A 9,108-nucleotide genomic window follows, 5' to 3' on the forward strand; every position below is an offset into this window, starting at 1 on the left:
TGCATTTCACCCACTGCTTAGCGTCCCAGGTGAGACCTGAGCCCAGGTGGCCTGTGGGCTTGGCTGCCCGTGGACGCAGCTGTTGAGCACCTCCTGCCGGCCTGGCACCCACAGAGGGAGAGGGGCGTAGGGGGGGGCACTGCAGTCCAGGGCGCACACGGCCCTGCTGACCTCGTGGAGAGGAGACCCAGCCCTGGCAGCCTCCGCTTGCTGACTCCCACCAGGTGCCCACCCGGGGACCAGACGTGGGGGTCGCAGAGCAGGCTGGGCGCTGGGGGCATCACCCTCTGTTGTGGCACAAAGAGCCAGCAGGAAGCACCCTCCAGTCCTCCTCAGACCCATCTCCCGCTGAGCACCCCAAGTCACCGTCCTCTGGGCCCTGTGGCGGGCCTGGTCCCACTGCCTACCTACAGGTGGCTTGGGTTTAGAGACACTTGCTATGCCCCTCCCTCTGGAGCAGTACTACCTTATTCCCTGGGGGCCACAGACTGTCCCAGATGCACTGGTGCTCCTGTCCCCCCACAGCCCACCTCCTGTCCAGGTCCGCTGCTGCCAGGGAGAGTTCTGGGACAGCCTGAGCCCACACAGTATCCCCAAAAGACAGGGGATTAGGGAGGGCCATGGGATCCCATCACTGGGGTCCATTTTTATTTTTTATTTCACCTCTAGGCAGGATGGTTTCTATTTGTGAAATCTGTCCCACATTTTGGAGTCCCTTCCCTGGTCCCCAACAGCTGTGACTCCAGACCCCTTGACTATGAGAAAATCCACGTTGGAGTCAGAACTACCCAGGACCCTCCAAAACCTGTGTGGCACCTCCTGTCCCAACTGCGGATGGCACCTTCCCACAGCTGGTCATGGGGACCCTGCCCCACAGGCTGGAGAGGCTCGGCCACCTGGTGCGGTGCGGCAGAGTGACCAGTCCACCGCCTGGGGAGATAGCTGCGAGTACTGAGAAGCCCCAGACGACAGGCAGGCGGCCTGGGCAGCCTCCTCCTCCACACATTCCTGCCCAGGCCCTGTGAGGAGGCAGGATGGGAGAGCAGATGTAGGGCCGCTGGCGAGCCAGGGGTGGCAGGGGCTGGCTAGCAGCAGACCAAGTCTGGCCAAGGAGCCCCAAAAGCAGCCTGACCCCCGAGCCTACTGTACCTCATCCTATGACCTGGGGCAAGTCATGGAGGCTCCGAGTCCTGTTTTCATGATCCATAAGACTCAGAAGATGCTGGGTGTGGTGGCGCATGCCTGTGATCCCAGCATTCAGGAGACTGAGGCAGGAGGATCTCTAGGAGTTAAGAGTTCGAGGCCAGCCTAGGATGAGCAGAGAGAGCCTGTCTGAAATAAGACAAAACAAAACAATCAGAAAATCTTTCTGTTTGGGCTTGAACAAGAGCAAAATCCTCAAACAAGGGGTGGGTGTGTGGTTCAGTACAAGAGGCTGAGGCAGGAAGATGTCAAGTTCAAGGCCAGGCTACATAGTGACAGCCTCTTTCATAAAAGAAAAGACAGCCTCAGGCTAGTGAAGCCTGCAGTAGGGGCTCAGCCACGAGAGCTCTGGTGATTTTTAGCATGGCAGACAAGTGGAAATTTTCTGTGATGGGAAGCACAGGTGACATATTAGCAGCCCCATTTATATTTTCTAAAAATCGCCCCTGTAAACCACTCTTCCCCCAGAATCTAAAGCTTTTGAAAAATGCCCTTGGCCCTGGGAGCTCCTCCCAGGTCTTTGCAGGCCGTGTAACCCGCGGATCCCGGCCAGAGCTGTGCTGGGAGCCTCTGGCTGCAGCGCCAGGTGCGGCCCGGCCTTGGAAGCGAGGCTGCATTCCTGGGATTCCTGCCGGGGACCCGCCCCCTGGCTGGGGCCCCTCAGTCCCCTATTCCCCTGGCCTGCCAGCTTCCGGGGGCCAAGGCTGAGCTCCCAGCCCCCCCTGGAGGCAGAGCGGCCCATCCCGGGGACACAGGCCTGCAGCTGGCTGGAGGGAGGGAGGGCGGGAGAGCGGGCCGGAAGTAGTCTAGGGACTTCCGAGCAAGTTTGGCGTCCTTCCGTCTAAACCTAAAGGGATGCAACCACACAGCCCCTGGCTTGTTCCTCCGGTGGGTCTCAGCTGTACCTACCGCACGCCCTCCCGCAGGTGCCAGGGTTGGCTCAGGTCCCTGCTCTGCGGGCAAAAGGGAGCAGCCCTCGGTGCCGGCAGGGACGGCGGTGCCCAGCGGAGGGACGGCCCAGGCAGCCAGTCTTCTGAGCTTCCACGGGACTGGGACTGCCAGGGACAGGGACTTTCTGCCCGGAGCATGGGGGTGGGGTGCCAGGCCAGCTGGGTTGGAATCACCATAGCTGGGGACAACTGGAGGGGGATTTGGAGGGAGGCATAAAGAAGGGAAACTGAGGCAGGGAGCAGGAAAGAGTGGAAGGGTTGTAGCAGAGATACAGGTGGCCCCACTGGGCCAGGGGTGAGAGACTGGAGGCTTGGAAGAGGCTGAGGTCAGGGGTTGGGGGGTGGGGGGTGGGGTGAGATGGTGCTTTCTGCCGAACCCCTTCCCTGGAAATAGAGCAGAGGAAGGGGAAGCAGTCCTGAGGAAGCAGAAACAACAGGCCAGAGGACGCGCTTTCTGCACACCTGGATTTGACAGCCAGACAGCACCAGGGGAACAGAGGATAAACAACTCCTGGACCCTTCACCTGTTACTCATTAAAAGCATGATTTGTGTTTTCTCCCAAGGCAGTGGGTACTTTTTTTTTTTTTTGTCTTTTTGAGACAGGGTCTCTTTACGCAGTTCAGGCTGGCCTTGAGCTCACTTTGTAGCCCAGGCTGGTCTTGAACTCATAACGATCTTCCTGCCTCAGCCTCCTGAGTGCTGGGATTACAGGTGTGAACCACCACGCCCGGCCTGGAAGTGGGTACTTGGTAGCTGTTTTTGCCTAAAAAAAAAAAAAAAAATGAATCCATTGATTCTTCCCTTGGACCTACAGATGCCCACTGGGCAGTCACGAAGAGCAGAACCGAGGTCAGCCTTGGGCTCGCACCTGTGCTGCACGCACAGAGGCGGCAGATCACTGGGGGCAGCTGTCCAAAAGCTGGCAAACAGCATCGATGAGATCTGAACCAACATGTCCTCATCCCTTGCAAGACAGAGGACAGCAAGATAAGAAATGAACAGCGATATTCAGCTCCTGAGTGGCAGCCGGGAGCCTCTGGTCCTCACCCTGAGCCTGCAGCCAACTTGGGTTCCAGCACAGGCTCTGCAAAACCTGAGGCTGCCTGGCAGGCGGAAGGTCCTGGGGGAGGCCGAACTGTCCCTCAAGCTGTCCCCCCCTCGATGGCTGACAGTGGATGACAAGGGCCTCTCCAAAGACCACCGCCTCCGGGAGCTTCTTGGAAAACCAGAACAGCGATGATGAGCACATGGACTCTGGCCCACCTTATGAAATCCAAAGTCCGGTCTCGTTCTTCTTTTGTGTTTTTACAGACTGTGCCTCACTATGTAATCCAGGCTGGCCTTGAACTCCCAGCAGTTCTCCTGCCTCAGCATCCTGAAAGCTGGGATAATAGGTTTGTGCCACCACTCCCAGCTGTTCTTCTGTTAAGGGCCTAGCCAGATCCTCAAGAGAGCTGGGCCCCTGCAGGTCCTCAAGCTGGGATCCCCTCCCCGTTTCTCTTACTTTCCACTGTTGCCTAACGAATCAGCCAGGGCCTCACACTGACACCTCTGAAATGCCGCTCTGTGAAGAGTCCACAAACCTACAGTGCACGTGTGGTGGTGGTGGAGTTTGAGGTTTCCTATCTGTCTCCCTCCCCTGCCCCTGTACTGGGGATTGAACCCAGGGCCTTTGCACAGAGCTACATCCCCAGCCCCATGGTATATTTTAATTTCTGAAACAATGTCTCACTGAGTTGTTAAACTGTCTTGGTGAGGTGATCCTCCCAACTTTCTACTCTCCTGCCTCAGCCTCCTGAGTGTGCACCACCCTGCCCAGCCCCATTTCCTCTTTGGGGGGGGCACTTCTGGGACCCTGCCAGTGACATCCTGTGAACCCCCAATCTGAGGATGAAACTGCCAGCTGAAGGCCCCTGGGCCCAGGGTGCAGTGATGTATACAGCCTGTCGTGATTGTACAGGAGGTGCTGGGGACGGGAGAGAGTGAGCCGCTGTCTGGATGACAGAGCTGTGAGTCTTCCAAACCAGCCACCCTGGTGACAGGACTCGCGCAAGGCCCTGCCTGCCTGGTGGGAGCCAGGGTCTCCCAGTGCTGTCGCCAGCTCCTGGCAGCATGGTCGAGTGGGCACAGGCTGTCCAGTCGGGAAAGCTGGTGAGAGCTGCGGAGCCCTTGAGCACCCAAGCCTCCCTCCCCAGGGGCTCACCGCACCCTCCGCCTCCCTGGGCTCCCCACGGACGGGCCAGGGCTTCCCCTGGCATCTGTGGTGGGCGCCACAGCTTTCCCAGTGTGGGACTTCCTCTCCCCCACCTGACGCAGCCTCTCTGAGCGGAGCATCTGCTGTGGCTGACGAAATGTTCAGTGCGAGGTGGTAAACTGGGGGAAGGACCGCGATCACTAACAGATTACCGATGGCCGGCTTATGACCCCCAGCTGTACTGAGGGCACATGGTGCGGGGTGTGGGAGGCTGGCCCGAGGATTGTTACCATCAGCTGAGAGGCAGACATGGAAAGGGATACTGAATTTCTCCTGTTGGTCTGAGTTACGTGCTTGGTTTTAATAAAAGGCGATTGGGATGAGTGATCGGGGTGGCAGTCCCAGAGGCTGTGGGCCCCCTTACCCCAGACTTCTAGCTATTTTGTTTTCCTTCTCTTCTACTTTCCTTTTTTTATCCGTGGGCACCTCGTTCTCGGGACCTGTCACCACAGTTAATGCCAACAGTAAATGACTATTCCAGAAGCTTTAAGTCCTGCACGAGGGGGGCTGGGGACTTAGCTCAGTGGCAAAAGCACCTGCCTGGCAAGTGCAAGGTCGTGAGTTCGGTTCCCGGTACCGGAGAAAAACAAAACAAAACAAAACAAAACAAAAAAGTCCTGCACGAGGGTGCTGCTCTGAATTTCAGCCCTGTCCCTGCCCCTGCCCCTGCTCCTGTACACCCCAAGGTGCTCTTTGCTGAAGACTTAATCACCCAGCCAGCAGCTACCCACCTGATAAGTGGCCTCAAGTGTCGGTGTGCCCTTGGGAGTCACAACAGGTTCTGTGTGGAGTCCTGACCCTGAGGGTTGCGTCACTGGCTATGGGGCCCCAGGCTGTGTCTCAACTTCTGCAAGCCCTCAGCTCCTCATTGTGAAAGTGGATAGTAAGGGCTAGTTGTGATAGTGCAAACCTGAAATTCCAGCACTCTGGGAGGCTGAAGGTGAGGCAGGAGGTTTGCAAATCCAAGCCTAGTTTGGTCAATTTGCTACTTTAGTGAGACAGGGTCCAGGCTGGTCTTCAACTCCTTATGTAGCCCAAACTGGCCTTGAGCTCATGGCGACCTTCCTGCCTCAGCCTCCTGAGTTTTGAGATTACAGGCCTGTGCCACCACACCTGGCAGAGATCCTGTTTCAAAATCAGAAAAATAAAAGAGTGTGAGGATGTAGTTCAGTGCAAAGACCCTAAGTTCAATCCCCAGTACTGGGGTCAGTGGAGATAGAGGATACCAGGATAAGAGATTGACGGGGACCTTCTGTAAGGCTGGCGGAGGGATCAAATAGGAGACATAGCGACAGAGATGGGACTTCTATTGGAAAGGGAGTGGGACAGAGACCTCACTCGAGCACCAAGAGGCAGGGAGTTTGGATTTTGGCGCGTGGGAGGCCTTGAGCCTGCAGGACACCTTCTCCTCTGAACGTTTGTGGATTAGGATGCCTATCAGAAAGTAAATTAAATTACATGCAGATTAGATTACAGATGTCTGTCAGGGCTTTTGTTTTGCCCCCGGGGGTTAAGACTGGAATGGACTCCAGCACATTCAACTACACCTAGAAGTCTCCACTGGCCTAAAACTCGGGTGACGTGGGATTTCAGCAGAGCCTCACGAGACTGAGCCCCCATCACCAAGCCAGGGACAGTGGAATCTTGGACTCAGAAATGCTTCTCAAGTTAGGATCCTTCCAGAGCTAGGAAATCAGGACTGAAATAGTGATCAGCCAGACCCCAGGTCACCATAGCACCCCGTGAAACTGCGGCCTCCTCAGGAACTTAGTCCCTTTTCTTCAGGAACGGGGGCCAATCTGACCCCCTCTTCAGACCTGTGCCCTCATGTTTCTTAAACCAAAGCCCTTTTTCTTTCTTTTCTTACTTTCCTTTTTTAGGGGCCCAGCTTGGTTTTTCTTTTGGTACCCAGAATTGAACTCAGGACCTTACGCTTGCCAGGCAGGTGCTTGCACCGCTGAGCTATATCCCCAGTCCTAGGGGTCCTGCTTGATCTTTGTCAGAGCTGTGTGCTCCTCTTCATTTTCTCTTGCTTTCCAATTAAAGGTTCTTTTCTGTTTGTTTTTGTCTTTCTGAGATAGGGTCTTGTTATGCACTGCAGGCTGGTCTTGAGCTCACTTTGTAGCCCAGGCTGGTCTTGAACTCAAAATGATCTTCCCGCCTCTGCCTCCTAAGTGCTGGGATTACAGGTGTGCGTCACCATACCCGGCAAAGCTTTTTCTTGTAATTTCACAAACGCGTCAGTTTTGATTTCTGTCATAACTGAAACAAGGACCCACACTCACCAGTGACAAAGTGATAGTTTTTTTTTTCTTTCTTTCTTTTTTTTTGGTTTTTCTCCGGTACTGGGAACTAAACTCAAAACCTTGCGCTTGCCAGGCAGGCGCTTTGCCGCTGAGCTAAATCCCCAGCCCCTCAAAGTGATAGTTTTCAGAAGGGGTGGCAAGAAACTTTCTGGAAATGTTACAAATGTAACCTTTTTTCATGGAAACAGTTTCATTTACCAATTGGCTCCGGGTGGCCAAAACATAATGTCCTGAAACACTTAAGTCTCCACTCGTTTTGGTCTTCTGTGGCTCCTGCTCTCTCTTCCGTTTATTTTTTTTATTTTTTATTTATTTATTTTTGGTTTTTCTCCGGTACCGAGAACCAAACTCACGACCTTGCACTTGCCAGGCAGGCACTTTGCCGCTGAGCTAAATCCCCAGCCCCTTCTCTTCCGTTTATTCCTGTGAGTTTTACGAGACCAATACCATTTGGGCGGCTCCAGCCTGTGGAGCTGGAGGTGTCAGGGCTGTGCCATGGCTCAGGGATGGATTGCAAAGATGCTCCTGAAGTTGGAGCGCTTTTCCTAGGAGGCTCTGGGAGGCCAGGGGCCTCCGGGAGAGCAAGTGTGGAACCTGAGGGCTCTGGGGGGCAGGACCCAGATCTTGCTGGGCCTGGAGGAGTGCCAAGGATTGGGATCTGGGGTGCCCAGTGAGGGAGGTGGTGCTAAATCTGGATTGGGGTCTAAATCTGGATTTGGACTCCAGTGGGATTGGGAGTGAACTCTGAGTCTCTGGCCAGGAGTGGCAGGTCAGAGTTGGATCTATAGATACTCTTCTGCCTGGTCAGGTTTGGAAAGGCCAGGATGCAGGCGGGGCTTGGGGAAGGAATGGAGAAGCCAATGGGTCCCGACAGCATCTGAGAGGTGGTGGAGGGGTGCGGTGGTGGGTTCTGTTTTTGATCCAGGCAGCCAGGTGTGGAAGTGGAGATGCTGAGTCCTTTGTCTGGTGCTGGCTTCCTCACCCTTCTGGGGCTCCTACCTCATGCTCCAGGGCACCTGGCACAAGAGATCAGGCCTCCTGGGTACAGAGATCCATACAGAGCTGTCGTGTGTGTGTGTGTGTGTGTGTGTGTGTGTGTGTGTGTCTCCAGACCACTGCCAATCTTGTTGTTTCTGTAGCTATGGCAACTGCACACCTCAAACTCCCCAGATGTCTCCCTTTCAAAAGCACCTCCCTTTGTGTGCCCAGGGTCCTGGCGTTGCGTTGCTGCTTGTCACTGGAAGTAGAAGACTGTGGGTTTTCTCCCCCACGAGCCTGGGTTGAAGCTGTAGAGGTGCTCAGGCTAGGGAGACTCCCAAGATCTTAAGACTTGACATGCGGAGCAGAAGTGGGGCAGCGGAGTGAGAGGGTGCAGAAGACCTGGCTCCCAGTCCTCCTCATGCCTATGTCCCCCTCTCAGTGTGTCCCTTTCCCAGAAGAGGAGGGCAGGGTGGGCCCCAGGAGAAAGAAGTCTCTGGAATCAAGTGACTGCACTTAGTACTGTGAAAGTAACGTCGTCCCTCCCCCTCTCCCAGATTGAACCAGAACCTTCTCCTTGAGCTCCATCCACAGGCCTTTTGAAGTTCTTTTGAGACAGGGTCTCACTAAGTGGTTAATTTGCTACAGCTGTGCTCAAGCTTGCCATCCTCCTGTCTGAGCCTCCTCCAGTGCTGTGACTACAGAACGGGACGTGAACTAAAGAAAATCTTGACAGACTTTCCAAGATGGAGCCAGAGGCCATTTGGAAGAAGGACCCTTGCAAGATTGTGGCCGGACCGAGAGCTCCGGTCACACTCACCCTTTGACCTCAGGCATCTGGAGCAACCTAAGCGAGGGACAATTGCACCGTGCCAGACAGAGGCTGGCGGCGTCTGGTTGGTGGAGTATCACGTTACATTGCTTTCTTTTTACACAAGCCTGTCTTTCGCTTCCGCCCTCCAGGTAGCCCCAGAGCCTTCCCCATCCTGCAGCGCCCACCTTTCCCGCCTTTGCGGGGGGCCCTGCCCCCGGGCTGCAATTCCTGGATCCGAAGCGAAAGGCTTTGCTTCTGCAGGTTCTGAGTTTGCAGTGGGCCCCAGGAGGCCGGGCGCTCGGCGGAGACAGAGCTCCCCACTGGACTCCCTGGGTTTGTCCCCCACACCACGTATCAGCATGCCAGGGACAACGGGAAGTGCCGCATGCTCCAGCTGTGAGCACGAGAGAGTCACAGCAGTCGGTTCCTGAGTGCGCAAGACAACGGCCTGCATCCGCCAAACCTAGTGGTGACGGTTCTTGCAGAAAACGCGCGCGACGGGTTATCTCTTTAAGACATTTCGCCTGCCGAGGCTTTCTGGCCCTCGCCGCAGCCCGTCGCCCCGCCCCCGACACCACCCCGTGCCTCGCGCACGCGCGCCG

The sequence above is a fragment of the Chinchilla lanigera genome, unplaced genomic scaffold (assembly GCF_000276665.1).
Source record: "Chinchilla lanigera isolate Chin_1 unplaced genomic scaffold, ChiLan1.0 scaffold00112, whole genome shotgun sequence".
NCBI classification, from domain to species: domain Eukaryota; kingdom Metazoa; phylum Chordata; class Mammalia; order Rodentia; family Chinchillidae; genus Chinchilla; species Chinchilla lanigera.